This window comes from Mus musculus, chromosome 11 (genome assembly GCF_000001635.26).
Source record: "Mus musculus strain C57BL/6J chromosome 11, GRCm38.p6 C57BL/6J".
NCBI classification, from domain to species: domain Eukaryota; kingdom Metazoa; phylum Chordata; class Mammalia; order Rodentia; family Muridae; genus Mus; species Mus musculus.
Genome location: NC_000077.6, coordinates 51,895,661 through 51,913,206, shown reverse-complemented (window position 1 = coordinate 51,913,206; position 17,546 = coordinate 51,895,661). Strand labels below are relative to the sequence as shown.

Genomic DNA, 17,546 nt, shown 5'->3' with positions numbered 1-17,546 from the left:
TTTTTCTCCTGGTAATAGAAAAATACACACACACACACACACCCCACTCTATCATGGCTGGATAAAGAGTAAAGATGGAGAAAGGAAGGGAGGCTCTGGCAGGCATCTTTTCCTGTGGTCTGCCTTTGGATACAATGTGGCCTTGCATATTCCTCCTCCATCATAGACATACCCCCTCAAACTGTGAGCGGAAATAAATTCTTCCTTTCTTAGGTTACTTCTGTAGGTATGTTGTCATAGCAACTAGAGGAAAGTAGTAAGGGGCATGAGGAAAATGGGCTGCCATTTTGCTAGGTCCCCTCCCCCACAACGGCTTCAAAAAGCAGTGTGTGCTCCCTTCACCCCTACCAAACCTGAAAGTTGCTCTTGGAATCCACACACTTCAATCTGGCAATGCTTCCTGGCGTTAAGAAGAAAGGGGTTAGTGGGAGTGGACATCATGAGGGAAAGGGTCCAGGCCAGGATGGATGTGGTTTTTTTCAGGTGGCTCCATTTCAGTGGCAGGTGACTGGCCAGTGTCAGGGAAAAGGGCTGATGAGATAAACTGAGGAATGCCACAGTGTCTCTCATGGCAGAATAAACAGCTCTGCTTTCATTCATTCTCCTCAGCCTCCATGGCTAGCACAGCCTCCAGGATGCTCTCTCTTTCTCTGTGCCTTCCTTTCTTGCTTGCCTGCAGCTTCCCATCAGCCCATGGTAGCTTTGACTGACGTCACAAGAGACCTGGCTCAATTGCCTTCTTGTGGTGGTTTCTGGTTTTATGAGAGAGGATATCATTATCTTGCTCTAGCTGACCTGGAACAGACTGTATAGACTGCATTGGTCTGAAACTTGGAAGGATACTCTTGTCTCTGCCTCAAGTGCTGGGATTAAAGACATATACCACCTCACCTGGCATGGTTGCTTTTTAAAATAACAGCGCAGAGGGCCAGACAGTTGGCTCAGTGGTTATGAGCACACTAGGAGGCTCACAACCATCTGTAACAGGATTTGGATTCTTTGGAACTGGAGTTATAGGTAATTGTGAGCTACCATGTGGGTGCTGGGAATTGAATCCAAGTCCTCTTGGGCAACAAGTAGTCTCAGGTACTCTAAGCCATCTCTCCATCACCAAAGTAAATCTTTTAAAAAATTTTTAAGTAAAATTTTCTAAAATTATTTTTATGAGTGTATGTTTGTCAGTGTGCCAACCTGGACTACATAGTAAGACACTATCTCAGAAGATGGTTTTGAAAAGAAAAAGAAAAATACTCACCCTTTTTCATGGCCAAATAATATTTCTATTCTATTGTGTAGATATACCACATTTTATTTTTCTATTCATCGGTTCATGGACATTTGGAATTCTTATACTTTTTGGACATTGTCAGTACTGTTGCTGTGAACACCCATGGGTGAATTGTTGGGTGGACATATTTTCACTTCCCTTTAATATGTGCCTGGGAGAACTGCAGGATCATACAGGAACTCAGGGTTAACTGTTTGTGGTTAACCTCTGTTAATTGCTTTCCAGTGCAGCGAGAGCACATTACATTTCTGCAGCTGTGAGGGAGGGTTCTAATTTCTCCACATAACTGCCAACACTTGTTGCTGTCTGGCCTGTTGAGTGCAGCGTCATTGTGGATGGAGTCATAGCTCATTTCCCTGATGATTAATGATATTTTGTGTGCTCACTATCATGGGTGCAGGGAGTTGAATCCAGACCTCCCATATTGCTAGCCGAGAAGTCTACCACCAACCTATATCTCCACACCTCATTAGCTACTTTTTCTTTTCTTTTCTCTCTCTCTCTCTTTCTTTCCTTCCTTCCTTCCTTCCTTCCTTCCTTCCTTCTTTCTTTCTTTCTTTCTTTTTTCTTCCTTTCTTTCTTTCTTCTTTCTTTCTTTCTTTCTTTCTTTCTTTCTTTCTTTCTTTCTTTTCTCAAGACAAGGTTTCTCTGTGTAGCCCTGGCTGTCCTGGAACTCACTCTGTAGACCAGGCTGGCCTCAAACTCAGAAATCCACCTGCCTCTGCCTCCCAAGGGCTGGGATTAAAGGCATGCACCACCACTGTCCAGCATCTCATTAGTTATTTTTACATCTTCTTTGGAGAAATGTCAGCATCTCTTTAGCCCAAGCTGGCCTCAAACTTGAGGCCATCATCCTACCATAGCCTACCACATGCTGGGAATATGAATACAAGCAACCAGCTTAGTCTTCCATACGACTCTCTTACACAGATACACTTTGTAAGCATTTTCTGGTTGTCTTATATCTTCATTTTTAATTTCAAATTATTTTATTTAAGTGTGAGTATTTTGCCTGCATGTTTGTCTGTGCACCATGTGTGTTCCAGGTACCCTCAGAGGCCAAAAGAAGGTGTCAGATCCTCTGAAACTGGAGTTATGGATGTTTGTAAGCTGTCTTGTGAGTGCTGGGACTTGAAACTAGGTCCTCTATGGAAGAGCTTCTGGTGTTCTTAACCACTGAGCCATCCCTCCAGGTCCTGATGCCCTTCTTGTTGTTTTGGTTTGGTTCAGTGTGTGTGTGTGTGTGTGTGTGTGTGTGTGTGTGTGTGTGTGAATACCATGTGTATTTGTATGTATATGGGTACACACACATGTGCAAGTTGATATGGAACAAAAATTCCAATGCTTTAAAAGTTAAAAGTCTCTTAACTGTGGGCTCCTATAAATAAAACAACAGATTTCAACCCTCTTATTCTAAAAAGGAAACACCAGAGCAATCACATCAAAACCATTATGGTTAATCTTGACTGTCACCTTGATTGGATCTGGAATCAGCTAAGAAATTCTCCTCTGGGTGGATATGAGAGGGTACTTCCGGGAAGGACTAACTGAAAGAGAGACACTCCTAAAAGTGGGGACCTTCAGTTGGTGGCACCCCAAATATACAGGAGTATGAGTGGAAAGCAGCATTGCCATTGCCTGCGTACGTTTGCTCTTTGCTGGTGAAAGCATCTACACTGTTGTTGCTGCTGCTGTCCTTCGCTAACATCAGGACCCATCTTCTCTATCTTTCCAAATGGACTGAGTTCTCTGCAGGAATCCAAGGCCTTCAGTACCAAACTGAGACCACTGAGGCCTCCAGCCTTGTGTTCTGTGCAGCCAACATGCAGGCAGCATTGAGTAAGTCGGTCATTGTGCATGACTATCCTTGAGCCGAGTAACCTCCATCTTGTGAGTTCAGCAGTAAAAGGATTAGTTACCTTAATTGGACTCGTTGACTGTTTACTGAGGGCTGGGGAGGGTCACAAGACCCTCACCTGAGTGTCTAGACACTCCCTGCCATGTATTGAATGGAATTCTGTCTTAATTGTGAGGGACTAGAGAATACGGGCAGGGAAGACTTGGGGAGTGGACTCCATCTCTGTGGCTATGGGGAGCCCTCATCCCTCCTGGGTAAAGTCTTTCCATGCCTGTTCCCACGTCCCTGGAAATAAGCCCTCACCTATGCTTGGTAAAGAAGCACACAAAACACCTTGATTCCCTAGAGTGAACTTTGAGAGAATCAGGTCTTAGTTTGTCACTGAGACCTGTCTTAGTTGCTTTTTTATTGTGAGGATAAAAATAACAGGACCAGGTCAACTTTTAGAAGAGTTTATTGGGGACATAGAGTCTCAGAGGGTGGGTAAGTCTGTGACCATCATGGGGGTTGGGGGAGGATCGTGACCACAGGAGGGCAGGCACCCTGCTGGAGCCGTAGCTTGGAGCTCACATCCAATCCAAAAGTTGCAGATAGAGAGAAAGGCAGGGGCCAGATAACTGGGAATAGTTATAATAGACTTTTGAAATCTCAAAGTACCCTTACCCCACCCTGTGACACACCTCCTCTAACAAGGCCACACCTCCTAACCTTCCCCAAACAGTTCTGCAAATGAGGATCAAGTATTCAAACATATGAACCTATGTGCCCCCCTCTCATTGGGACCTGAGGAGGAGGGGTGCACCTTGGTCTCTGCTCCCCCAGGGAAGGGTTGAAGCGACACCTGACCATGCCTTTGACTTAGACTATCAGTTCTGTTTCTCTAGAGAACTCTGATCCAACATTGCAAGAAGCTGACTGGGGATCCTTTCTGGAGCCTCTTATTTCATTGATCTTTGTGTCTAAGCCTTGTGCCCAGGACTGCATGGGCCTGGTTGCTGGAGCTTTGAGTCAGTTTTGAAATAAAAAGCATGAGACGTTGAAACTTGATACGATTGCAATGAACCCATGAATCGACTTAGAAAGCACTGTGATCTCAACATTAAATCCTGTTTGTAAATTTATATACTTTACTTATGTATATGTGTGTGTGTGCACATGTGTATGCAGGCACCCACAGAGGCCCGGAGGGTACAGCATCCCCTGGAGCTGGATGCACTGTAAGAGGCACAAACATGGATGCTGGGACCCAAACTCAGGTCCTCTGCCAGAACAGCAAGTGCTCACAACATCTGAGCTATCTCTGCAGCCCTCTTAAATTATTTTTTAAACAGAGTCCCACTATGTAGCCTTCTCTGGCCTGGACTCACAGAGATACTCTTGCCTCTGACTCCTGAATGCTGGGATCAAAGAAAAGTGTGTACCACCTTACCCAGCTAAGTATTTCCTGTTCTTTAAAAGCATCATACAGTCACACAGTATAGTGGGTACTGGTTGTATCCATCCACCACTACCTCTTCTAGCTCCCACTCATCTCCTTCCCAACTCCGTGTCCTTTCCCTTTTATTGCTATTATTAACCTGATGAATCCAGTTAGTGCTGCCTATATATACATGGGTATATGGCCATCCACGGAGGCATCACACACAGGCTACTCTCAACTATGTCCCCACTGGAGGGGAACTCTTCCTTCTTTGGCAGCCATCAACTGTGGATAGTTCTTCCAGTACAGATGGGGCCTCTCTTCTGCTCCCCCACCCTGGGACTGGGACTGGCTTGATCTTGGTCAGGTAATCTCAGCTGCTGTGCCCTGACACATGCAGCAGCCACATGTGCCAGAAGTCAGCTTCTCACGGCTCTCCAAAACCATCACACCATGATTGCACCGGTGAGCACAGCTTGCCAGCCGCTCAGCATTGTAGCATGCAGGGTCCAGCACTGGGTTAATGCAAAGGCTCAAAAATGGTTAAAGAATAAGTAACATGGAGAGCTCGGCTGCACTGGGTCATGGGTATCAAACGCCACCATCCAAGGTTCAGAAACTTCAGGGAGGAGCACAAGGCCCTGCGGGTGGGGAGGAGAGGAAGGAAACAAAGGTGTAGTTAACATGGAAAATTTATATAATTATGCTACAAAAAATAATCACTAAAACTGGCCTCATAAGAGATCCAGTGTGCTGGTTTGCTTTTAATGTTTGATTTACAATCTAAATGGGATATCATTCATCCAATATACAGGGGATGATTCAAAGACATAGTACATATAAATTTCTCAAATAATTAATAATTATATTCGATTTTTAAAAACAGGGGTGAGGAGGGACGGAGAGATAGCTCCGTGACTAACAGCATCCCCAGAACCACATAAAGCAACACCCAGGATGCCCAGCACTGAGAAACCGAGGCAGGAGGTTACGTTCAATGTCATCCTTGCATGTTCAGCAAGGTCAGAGACAACCTGGGATACAAGAGACCTTAGATCAACTAATTAACTCGCTGCTAACATGAAATTTATAAAACTAAACTTACACTAAAAGGTTAGTACTACCTTGGTATCAAAGCCAGATCAAAAGGAAAACACACACACACACACACACAGAAGAAACCAAAGGCCAATGTCTCATAGCAAAATCAATATGAATATTATCAACAAGGGCCCTTGAAATGGTTCAGTGGGTAAAGGGGCTTGCTGCCAAACCTCTGATTCTGAGTTCAATTCCTGATAACCACATGGAAGGAGAAAACCAGTCCTGCAAGTTGAACTGTGACCTCCACCTGTGTACCATGACGAACAGACACCCACTCCACCCCCACAATAAATAAATTAAGGTAAAATATTTTTTAAATCCTCTACAAAAGTCAAGAAACCAAATAATTTTGTTAGATGGTTTTCTCTTACAAGGATTATACTTCATGAACACCACTCTGTGATTTAGAGCTGTGTAAGTATGATTTGAAAATATTTTAAGGGATTTTTCAAATTATGATATGTACCTCCTATTTCCTCATGGGGAATTAAATAATCGCTGAGGCCTCTGTGCATAATTCAGGATCACGTGGTGATTTCCCGATGGCTATGGGGTCTTACATTGAACATAATGTTTTACTGTTCAGCTAACTCACCTAAATTTATTATTATTATATATTATGCTTGAATGACTATCCTTCCAATTGTTTCTTAGAAGTGACTCATTATTTCCCAAGAATCATTTCCTTAAGATTGATTCCTAGAAGTGAGTGATTAGGTCAAAGGGGAGACGTCAACATTGGCAAGATTCACCGGCAAGGGCTCCTGAGTGGCTCAGAGATAAAAGCATGAAGCATGAGGACCTCCAGCACCCATGCTCACTCTTCTGAGTGCCCCACTCCTGTGCCTGTAGCCTCAGAGCTGGGGTTGGGGTGTCAGGGTAGAGCAATGACAGTGAGTTTGCTGGGGTTTGCTGTCTGCCAGCTTAAGTGAAAAAGAGAGAGCTCGGGGCTCGGTGAGAGACTCTCTCCCAAGGGAATAAGGTGTAGGACGACAGAGGATGCGCAGCATCCTGCTCTGGTCTCAGCACACAGGCATCCCTCACCCTCAGACCCCACATGCAGACATTCAAAAACAGCACACACACATGCACGCTCTCACACACGCACATACACATGCACATGTACACACACGCGCACGCCAACACACACATACACACACACATATGCACACACACACACAGCTTCTTTAAGTACACTTACAATTTTCTCCTACAGCATCAGCAACACTGTGAATATGATGTTGAGAGAAAATTCTTGTTGGGACACATCCACTCAAGAAAATAGAGTTTTTGAGCAGGGCTATGGTGGCACATGCCTTTAGTTCTAACATTGAAAGTAAAATCTCCAGCAATACACGTGTACTTGGCATTGCTTAAAAGTCACAAACCAAAGATGCAGTTCAGGGAGTTTTGCTCAAATAAACTAGAAAAATGAAATAATAAACATGAGACAAATGGTTTTGTTGATGTTGCTGTTGCTGCTGCTGCTGTTGCTTTTGCTGTTGTTGTTTTGAGACAGTCTCACATAGCTCACATAGCTCATGCTGGCCTTGAACCTGCTAAACAGTCAAAAATGACTTTGAACTTCCATCCTCCTGCCATCACGGGGAGAGGGCTGGTATTGGGGTTTGCACCACTGCACCCAGTTTATACAGTGCTGGGGACCAAAGCCCAGACTTTGTGCATTCGAGGCAGGCACTGCAGTGACTGAGCTCCAGTTTCAGCCTTTGTATTTTGGAGACAGGGTCTGTTGTGGTCTAGGCTACTCTCAAACTTGTTGCATGGCCAAGCATGACCTTGAACTCCTAATCTTTCTGCACCCACCTCCCAAGTTCTGTGAATACAGGCATGAGCCACCAAGCCTGGCTGTTCAAGAGAAAAAAAATTAAATAAAAGCCAAACATAATAGATAGATAGATAGATAGATAGATAGATATGAGTTTTGTTCATCAATTTTAAAAAATAGGGCTGAAAACAGAACCTACAATCTTGGGCATGTTAAAGACAGTGGCTCTCATACTGCATGTGGTGGCTCATGCCGATAATCCCAGCATGGGAGACCAAAGCAAGGCTAGCCAGAGCTCCATCCTGAGTTCCAGGCCAACCTGGGCTACAGAGTGAAATTTTCCTTTAAGAAAACAAAACAAAAAATACTGTACCAAAAAAAAAAAATCAAACCCCAGCAAGACTTTAAATTAACACTCTGATGAAGCTATTAATTAAAAATAAATAGCTAGGCAGGCAGTAATGGTGCATGTTTTTAATCACAGCATGCAGGAAGCAGAGGTAGGCAGATCTCTGAGTTCAAGGCCAGCCTGGTCTACAGAGCTAGTTCTAGGTTAGTCAGGGCTACAAAGAAAAATCCTGTCTCAAAGGAGGAGAAGGAGGGGGAAGAAGAAAAGGAGGAAGAGGAGGAGGAAGAGAAGGAAGAGGAAGAGGAGGAGAAGAAGGAAGAAGAAGGGGAAAGAGAAGAAAAAGAAGAGTAAGAAGAAGGGGTCATTGCTAGAGTTCCCATGCACATTTTAAAGATACCAACAGTGGGGCTGGGTACATGACTCTGTAGATGAAGTACCTGCCAATAAGCACCGAGCTTGGATCACAGCGCCACACAATCGCTGGGCCAGCAAGCACTGGGTTTAATGAGAGAATTTGTCTTAAAAGATAAGGTGTAAAATGAAAGAAAGATACCCAGTGTTCCGCCAGGCAGCGGTGGTGCATGCATGTAATCCCAGCACTTGGGAGACAGAGGCAGGTAGATTTCTGAGTTTGAGGTCAGCCCGGTCTACAGAGTGAGTTCCAGGACAGCCAGGACTGCACAGGGAAACTCTGTCTCAATAAACCAAAAAAAAAAAAAAAAAAAAAAAAAGATACCCAGTGTTGACCTCTGGCGTCCACATGCATGCACACAACATGCACTATCAAAAATGCTGCACACTCACGCAAACATGCACATACACATACCACACAGACAATGTAAGTAAAACAAAGCCCAGAGCCAAGTTACCAAGAGGATGGTATGAGTAGCTTAATGTCAACAGCTATGAAAGGCATAGATGAAATGGAAAATTCCTAGAAATAATGAATTATCAAATGACTCACGAAGATGTGGAAAACCACAATAACCTATAAATCCTGTAGATTCCAACAGCAATTATGAATCTGTAGTGGGGTATGGTGGTGCACACGTGTAATCCCAGTGTCTGAGAAAGTGGGAGAAGAACTTCAGGAGATGGAAGACTCAAGGCCAGAGCCTGCAAGATGTCTTGCCTCCAAGCCTGGATTTGATCACTGGGACCCATAAGGTGGGAAGAGCACCGTCTCTCCCACACGTTGTCTTCTGCCTTCTAGAGGCATGTTCTGGCATGTGCACTGTGCCAGACAAGTGTGCAAGGCACTAAAGAAGTAGATTTTTATTTTAAATTCAAAGCCAGTCTTAACTATATAGCAAGTTTGAGACCAGCATGAACTATATGAGACTCAGTCATAAAAAGGAAAAAAAAGAAAAAAAGGAAAGAAAGAAAATAAGAAAAAGGTAGGAGGGAAGGACAGGGAGGAGAGAGGAGAGTGAGAGGAAGAGAGAGAGAGGCAAGAGAGGAACGCGCTGCTGATAGATGTAAGTTGGTAGGATGTTTTGCCTAGCATGTATGGGGCCCTGGGTTCACCCCTCATCACTGCATAAAGCAAGTGGGGTGGTAAAGTGGAAACTTAAGGGTTTTTTGGAAAATTAGTTGTGTTCAATGGGGTTTTGCTGGGGCAAACACCTGAAGGAACATTTCGCTGAAGCAGACATAAGTAAAAGGACAGTCTGCTAAAGCGAGCAAATGAAAGGACATGTGATGAAGGGCTCTTCTCTAACAACATGCATGTATAGGTCTGACTTACACTGCGTAGTTGAGCTGCATTTGTCAGGACTCCATAGGGAGAAACGCACCAAAACACTTCTGGTGGTGTGCTGTGGCTTCTTGCTGCTTCTGCAGATTTGGGCCGATTGGCAGAGGGATGTCAGCCAAGACAGACTCACATGCTGAGGCAAGACCCGAGGAGGACACTTTATGTTTGGAGGGAGTGTAAAAAGGACTCCACGGATGGTGACAGAGATCAGGCTAGGCTTGCTTATAGAGCAAGCTGTGCAATGCTTGTTGGTCTTGCATCTTCGCTGAGAGAGGCACAGCTGAGAACTTTTCCTGGAGTTCCTGGTGATCCAAATCCTCCCTGTTGACTCGTGCTGTTTGGGCCAAGGCCTGATTGACTGTTCCTGCTAGGTCGTGCCACTGCTGCCCCTATCCAGGCACTATTGAACTGACCTGCTCGGGTATCCATGAAGTGTTGGTGAACTGCTGGTGTATCCGTGAAGTGTTGGTGACTGGATCGGGCTGCTGTTGCTGACCTGCGAGCTGAACTGCTGATTTCCTGACAATACAGATAGAATTTGCTCCAAAGAACCATTTCTAAACAGGTCCACTTCCCTCCCCCGTATCCTTTCTTTTGTACTACCTCTGGTGGGTGGAGGGTTCAAAGGGAGGTTAAAGCATTTTAAAACTATCATTAAAGTAGGCTTTGAAAAAAATAAGTTACAAGGTGGCACTTGTCTGCATCCCAGCCAAGGTATGAGTGAAGGCAGGAGTATCAGAAGCTCAAGGCTGCCTGGCATGGTGGCACATGCTTTTAATCCCAGTACTCAGGAGGCAGAGGCAGGCGGATTTCTGAGTTCGAGGCCAGCCTGGTCTACAGAGTGAGTTCCAGGACAGCCAGAGAAACCCTGTCTCGAAAAAACAAAACAAAACAACAAAGAAAAGAAGTTCAAGGCCATTATTGGGTGCAAAGCAAGTTAAAATAAAAAGTCTTCCCAGGAAGAAGTCTACAAATTCAGATGGGTTTACCTTTTGGGTTATGTTGAGTATTCAAGGGGAAACTATCCCAGGATTAAACTGTAAGTTTAGCCATTTCCATCTGAGGAACAGACTGCATCCTTAACTCGCCTCACAGAGTTAGCATTGGCCCTGACTCCAGTCTGAAAATCAATAAGGGAGACTTAAAGGCCATTTTTGTTTATGAACACAGCTATAAAATCCCCCAAACAAGTTTAATGAACAGAATTTGCCAGACATAAAGGGATACTCGGAGGACTGACCACCAAGTCATATTTGCGTTAGAAATGTAAAGTTTGGTTAATGTTCAAAAAGCAGCCTGTGTAAATCGATCAGGACAGACTACAGAAAGAGAAAACTCGGCTGGTTATCTCAATGGAGACAGAGAAAGTACCAGCCACAATCCAGCACTGATTGGATTAAACGGGTGAGTAATTTTAAAAAGTATTTTGCCAAACCAGAAATGGAAAGAAACGTCCTTAATCTTATAAAGACTGTCTTTAGGGGATGGAGAGATGGCTCAGCAGGAGAGAAAAACACACACACACACACACACACACAGAGAGAGAGAGAGAGAGAGAGAGAGAGATCATTAATTCCAGACTGCGGAACTTAAATTTTTAAAGTATATTTTTGTTTTGTTTGAGACAGAGTCTCTCTCTGTCTTGAAACTCACTATGGAGATCAGACCAGCTTTGAACTCTCAGAGATCCACCTATCTTGGCCTCTTAAATGCTGAGATTAAAGGCTTGTGTCATTGTGCCCAAGCCTTTCCCCCACTTTTTATGTCTATGTCTGTGCCCGAGTGTACCATGTGCATGCCCAGGGAGCTCAGAGGAGGGCATCTGGTCCCCTGGATAATTCCTGAAATTTGTACTTTTATTTACTCTCGAGGCAGGGGGCAGGTGGGTAAGGTGGGTGCATGCACCATGCCCGGACTGTGGAGGTCAGAGGACAACTCACGGGATTTGGTTACCTCCTGCCATGTGTGTCCTGGGGATTAAACCCAGGTCACCAGGTTTGATGCCGGTGTCTGAGTCTCCGCACTAGCCCAGGTCTTAATATTGACAAAATCCAAGCTATCAATTGTTATAGTTTGTGTTCTTAGAATTTTCTTTAAGAAGATTGATAGTTTCGATTCATAAATGGAGGCTGGTGACTGGTACGGAGCTCATGTGGTGGAAGAGAGCTGATGGATTGTGCTTCAAGCTGAGAAACTAGCCCCGACATCGTTTGTTGGCAGTCAATCCCTGATTTAGCAGTTTAGCACTTTCTGCTCAGAGTCAATGGGCTGCATGTGAGTGACTCTAGGGCGGTGCCACATTTTTGTAAATTTTTATTTATATGTGTGAGTGTTTTGCCAGCTGCAGGTATGTGCACCATGTGCATGCAGGGTGCTCACAGAAGCCAGAAGAGGGCACCAGGTAGGTCCCCTGGAGCTGGAGTTGCAAGCTGGCATTGTGAGCCACTGGGTATGAATGCTGGGAATTCAATATTGGTCCTCTGAAAGAGCAAGCGCTCTGGATGCTGGGACATCTCTCCAGCTTTTGGTTTTGATTTTGAGCAGACTCTCATATAATCCAGGCTGACCTCACACTTGCTAGGCTGTTAAGGATGTCCTTGAATTCCTGATGATCCTGCCTCGACCTCCTGAGTACTGGGATTACAGCTGTGCACCACGCCCTATTTTACTTAGTGATGAGAATCCAGCCCAAGGCTTATGTGTGCAGGTCAAGGGTTCTACCAGCTGAGCTGCATCTCCAGCTGAACGCTAGCTTTTAAATCCACCTGCACCAGGTTTTGAAAACCTAGATTTATTTAATCATTTAACCCATTGTGTCCCTCAGACCCAAACTGCACTCTTTAATCTCTATATTTTGATGGCAAACTTTTACTATATGCAGATAAACAAATGTGGTACTGTGTGTACAAGTCTACTTCTGGATATTTCTCTCTCACTGTGGTATTTGTGGTCTAGTATTAGGATCAGCTCTGTGAAGCACTGAATGGTAGGACTCTGGGTTCATTCCATCTCCCCAAATAAATAAATTCTCTATCTGGAGGAGCCAGAGCCACATCTGCTTTTAGCAAGATCTGTTTCAGATCCCACACCACCTTCAACCGGCATGAAGTGCCAGTCCCGTACCTCTGTTCCTCTAGCTTTGTCCTGGTTCTATGAATACTTACCTGGGACTCAAACACCTGCCCTTTATCAGCCCAGGGACTCCCTGTCCTTCTCAGACTGCATTTCCCATCGCCCCTTTTCTCGTGGCTCTCTGAATCTCAGGTGAACCCCACTCCCATATTCTCAGCCCTATTTCTGATGGTCATCGTCATTTTCTGCTCTGACAGGAAACGGCTCTCTGGAATAATCCATGTGCCCCTCAGATCTAGGCATGGGAAAGTTCAATTACGAGTTCTCCCACCCCCCCCCCCTCCACACACACAGAGGTGCCAGTATGTTGTGAAATTTGTGCCTTTGTCTTTTTTTTTTTAATTTGAAAATAGTCTCTATAAAATCCAAGCTTGCCCGAGAGCCTCCTGCCTCAGCGTCCCCAGAGCTGCGATGACAGCAGATGCCACCAAGTCCAGCTCGCTGTGTTTTCTTACATTACTTCCTGTTTATCCTCCTTCTTAGAGACCAGTAACAGGCCAGCGAGAAGGATCAGCTGATAAAAGCATTTGCTGATATGACAACACATGTTTAGTCCCGGAGGTCATGTGAAAAGCCCGATGACATTGGGGCGCGCACAGCCCGTCTGTATCCCAGCATTCCACGGTGAGATGAGAGGCGGAAACCGGAAATTCCTCAGTCTCTAACCAAGCCCACCAGCTTCATGTTAGCAATGGGAACAAGACAGACTGTGCCTCAAACACAAGGTGAAGGTGAGAATAGCATCTTCAGAAAATTGTCCTGTGACCTCCCTACCTACACATGAGCACCTGCACTCATACACATACACAATTAATTTAAAAAAAAATAGCGATGGCAGGGGCAGGGGCTATAAAACAGCTCGTTGGTAAAATGGTAAAGAGGTTTGATCCCCCTGCCTCTGACTGCTGAGTGCTAGGATGAAAGACATGTACCCCCATACCTTTAATTTTTGATTCCAGCATTCAAGTACACAAACAGCTCGATCCCTGCCACCCCCCCCCACCCCCCACCCTTGGTCTCCTTTTCACTCTTTACAACAGCTCAGCCTCCCTTCCTATAGCCAGGCTCCCAAGGAATGGTTATGTGTGTGTCATTGTGAGCCTTCCACCTCTCAACTTCAGACACTGCCCTGCCATTCTCTGCCGCCTACCCTCCTCTGGTTCCCCAACTCAACACTTCACCCTGAAATCCACTGATTTGAGCAAACATCTGTGACTCTCATCTGCCCAGTGTCCCACTCCGATCCTGTCCCAGCCTGGAGGCTGTGTCCTAACATTACCTATCTATCGATCCTGCTATAGTGCTGTCATCTGGCAAAGGCACAGCCCTAATCAATGCAGTCCTCTATGCCCACACGGGTCCCACAGGCAACCAGAACTGAAGACAAGCCTTCACTCACTGACCAGCCTCCACTCACTATTTTGTGGAGCTAGAGGACTCCAAACCTCGGCATGCTCGCTCCTCCATGCCCTTGAGCTGCAGGCTCAGCCCCCAGTCCCACTCCAAGGACCACGACTGCCCGGCCGCTGTGCTCCATCCCTCAAGTCTATTCACACCCGCTCTCCTAGACGACTGCTTCACACCTCCTCCTCCACCTCACTCTCAGCTGACAACCTCTTCCGATTTTGCTAAGAAAATAGAAGCCCTTGGCACAGACGTTGTGCTGGCTCTGCGGCTCCCCACCCACCGGCATCTGTGCCCATCCGCTCTGCCTTTCCTCCCACTGAGGCGGCACCCACCCTTGTCCCCCAGCAGGGAGGCCTGTTTCTTCTTTCTTTCTTTCTTTCTTTCTTTCTTTCTTTCTTTCTTTCTTTCTTTCTTTCTTTCTTTCTTCTGCTGTGTTCAGGCACGATCTTACGCAGCTCAGGCTAGCCTTGAAACTGCTATGAAGCCAAGGTTAACCATGAACTCCTGAGTTTCCTCCTTACCTCTACCTTCTGGGATTGCAGGCATGTGCCACTCCACCCGGCTGTGCACCAGATGCCAACCCCACCTGCCTCTCCAGGGCTCCATGCCAACCAGCGCTCACCCTCTCCTAACCACGCTCCCCTGTCTCTCTGATCGTTTCCGTCAGCACGCAGAAAGCCTCTGATTTTCCTTTCTGAAGGGAAAAGTTCCTCTGACCTTATGCTCTCAGTTACCTTCCTTCTTTCCTCTCCCCTCTGTGACAAGACTTCTGGGAGGAGGAGATCCTTTGCGCCTCCTTCAAGCCCTTCTCCCTTCCTGTCTCATATTTATTCCCATAGACCCCCATCCCCACCCCTCACTAGTCCAAATATGCCATCAAAGGGATCTCTCTCCATATCCTTAAGTTCCACAGTCAGTCACTGGACTTCACCTTCCCTCTGTCTCTTTAACATACTAGAGTTCATCTTGGGTCAGCAAGGTGGCTCACTGGATAAAGGGGCTTGCGGCCAAGCCTGATGGTCTCAGTTCAATCCCTGGAACCCGTGTAGTGGATGGAGAGACCCGGCTCCACAAGCTGTTCTCTGACCTCCATATGTATACACCCACCTACTCACACACAGACACACACAAACAAGTAAATAAGTAGGTTTTAAAAAGAAAAGATTTCACCTTCAACTCTGTCGTGGATGGGAGACTAACCCAAGAAGATCTTGAGTTAGACCTGCCCTAATAGTGACTTCCATGCCTGCTTGTACTACAGAATGAGATTCTGTATCAAAAATAAAGATAAAGGGGGAGGGGCCTATCTCCCACCTCGGCATCAACTAGTGCTCCGTCCTTGCCCACCCCTGTTCCTCTCCAAGGCAAAGTCTTGGAGACCTTGTCTCTACCTACTGTGCCCACCGTGATCACCTCCTCCAGCATCCTGGCTTTAAGCATCATTTGGCAGAGAGTAACTTCCAAATATATATCCCAGGCCAAACCCTTTTCTGAATTCCGCTCCTATTGTCTCCTCAGGCTGACTCACAGCCCCTAACAATCAGGCTCCGCTTGCCAATTCTCCCAGTCCGTAGCTGGCCCACTTTCCTACAGACGTTCCGGTTTTGACTCTCAGGCTCTCTGTTCTGCATCCGGAGTGCAGCGGTGGCTCACCCAACATGGCCGCCAGTGGACCCTCTCCACCCTGGGCTGGCCCAGTAACGCTCAGTGTGACATATTCCAGGATTAGGGGGCTGCGGTGGCTACCCCTCCCACCCCACAGACCTCACAGGTGTTTGGCTATTGACACTTGAATGCCCACCTCGCCTCTGTCTCCCCACCCCCCTTGATGTGGGGTTGTAATGACATTCCAAAAGAGTGCCGCTGAAGACATTGCTATCCATCTGTGGCTTTCATAGCATGCTGAAATGAACTTTCCTCTGGGTTTTATTGTTTTTAGAACCCATGCAAGTCCTGGTAGGGACCTCTGTAAAAGGTGTCTTGGCTCCTGACCTGCCTGGCTTTCATTTGTTTATTTGACTTGTTTGCTTGTTTTATGTTTTTAATTTTTAATAAATTTACTTATTTAGAGTATTTATTTTTGAGACAGGGCTTCATTATTTAGCTCTGGTTGGCCTAGAACTCTTTGTATAGACCAGGCTGTCCTGCAACTCATAGAAATCCACCTGCCTTTGACACCTGAGTGCTGGAATTAAAGGCATGTGCCAACATAAGCAGTATTTTTTTTTTTAAACAAGGACTCGAGTATCCCAGGCTAGACCTGGATTTCATATATAGCCAAGGATAACCCTGATTTCCTGATCTTCCTGCCTCTACCTCCCAAGTGTTGAGACTACAGGCATGTGCCACTACCCCCATTTTATGTAGTGCTGGGGATGAACCCAGAGCTGTGTGCACACTACACAAACATTCTGCTATCTGAAGCACATCCCCAGATCCACATCCTGGCTTTCAAGGTGGGTTAGGGCTCCCTGGCCCAGGAGTCAGGAATGGGCGGTGTCTGTCCCTTAAGACCACTCCTGAGTGGGCTTCTCAGCAGCCAGTGGTAACACAGGGTGGCTCCCCCCTCCCACCACTACTCACAGCTACAATTTACAGACCAAGAATTAAAGCCTGGAACACCACCCTGCGGTCTCCCAGAGGGGGAGGGTGGAGCCTGCAGCAGGCTCTGCTGCCCTTGGAAGCCAGGCACATTAGCAGTTGCTACCCAGGGTGAAGAAGCATTCTCGGGGTCATGTTAATCTGCTGTTTCCTCTTCTTCAGAGTGTCTGGCTGGGGCTAAATTGAATTATTTATCTAGTCCCGTGTGCCGTGTCACTTACCCAGACAGACAGTTTATTCATGACTCTACACTATCAATTTCAACATGCAATTTGCAATGAAATTTGACTGATCAGCAATACCGTAATTAGTTGCAAATGTCTGTGCTTGTATTTGTTTGGTGAAGGGGCTATTTCATTAAAGTGACAGAGGCCAATAAACTCACTTGTCTTTGCCCTGGGACATAGGATGAGTAGCAGTTGTGTCATAGGGCAGGGCCAGATCCTTCCTGGCTGCCAGGCTGCCAGGCTGCCAGGCTGTAGGAGAAATTCAAAGGACTCCGAACTGTGGTACCCGAGCTGTGGTTTTGCCTCGTGGGTTTTTATAGTTGTTTGTTTTTCTTTTGTGTATGTGAGGATTTGTTTACGCTTTGCTCTACTTTTTTATTTCTTTATTGTGTGTACAGTGTGCTCATGTGAGGGTCATGGCACACGTAGAGATCAGAGGATGACTTTAAGAAGTAGCTTCTCGCCTCCCACCACGTGCGTCCCGAGGATTGAACTCTGGTCATCACACTTGAGCATCTTTACCTTAACCCACTGAGCCATCTTGCTGGTCCTATTTAGTTACTTTTTGATATAAGGCTCCTGTAGCCCAGGCCGGCCTCAGACTTCCTATGTAGTTGA

At 46.0% G+C, this 17,546-nt stretch overlaps 1 long non-coding RNA gene across 4 annotated transcripts; it reads right to left on the bottom strand.

Moving 5' to 3' along the window:
- Nucleotides 1-3,582: 3,582 nt before the first annotated feature.
- On the bottom strand, nucleotides 3,583-15,895 carry Gm39822. 4 transcript variants are annotated; one of them, XR_879835.2, is made up of 3 exons: nucleotides 15,496-15,895; nucleotides 9,553-10,080; nucleotides 3,583-5,207 (listed from the first exon to the last, which is right to left on the bottom strand). It is a non-coding gene; the product is annotated as a predicted gene, 39822 (long non-coding RNA). The 4 variants fall into 4 exon arrangements; XR_879833.2 differs by lacking the exon at nucleotides 15,496-15,895 and adding an exon at nucleotides 14,622-14,888; XR_879834.2 differs by lacking the exon at nucleotides 15,496-15,895 and adding an exon at nucleotides 14,111-14,394.
- Between the last annotated feature and the right edge of the window lie 1,651 nt (nucleotides 15,896-17,546).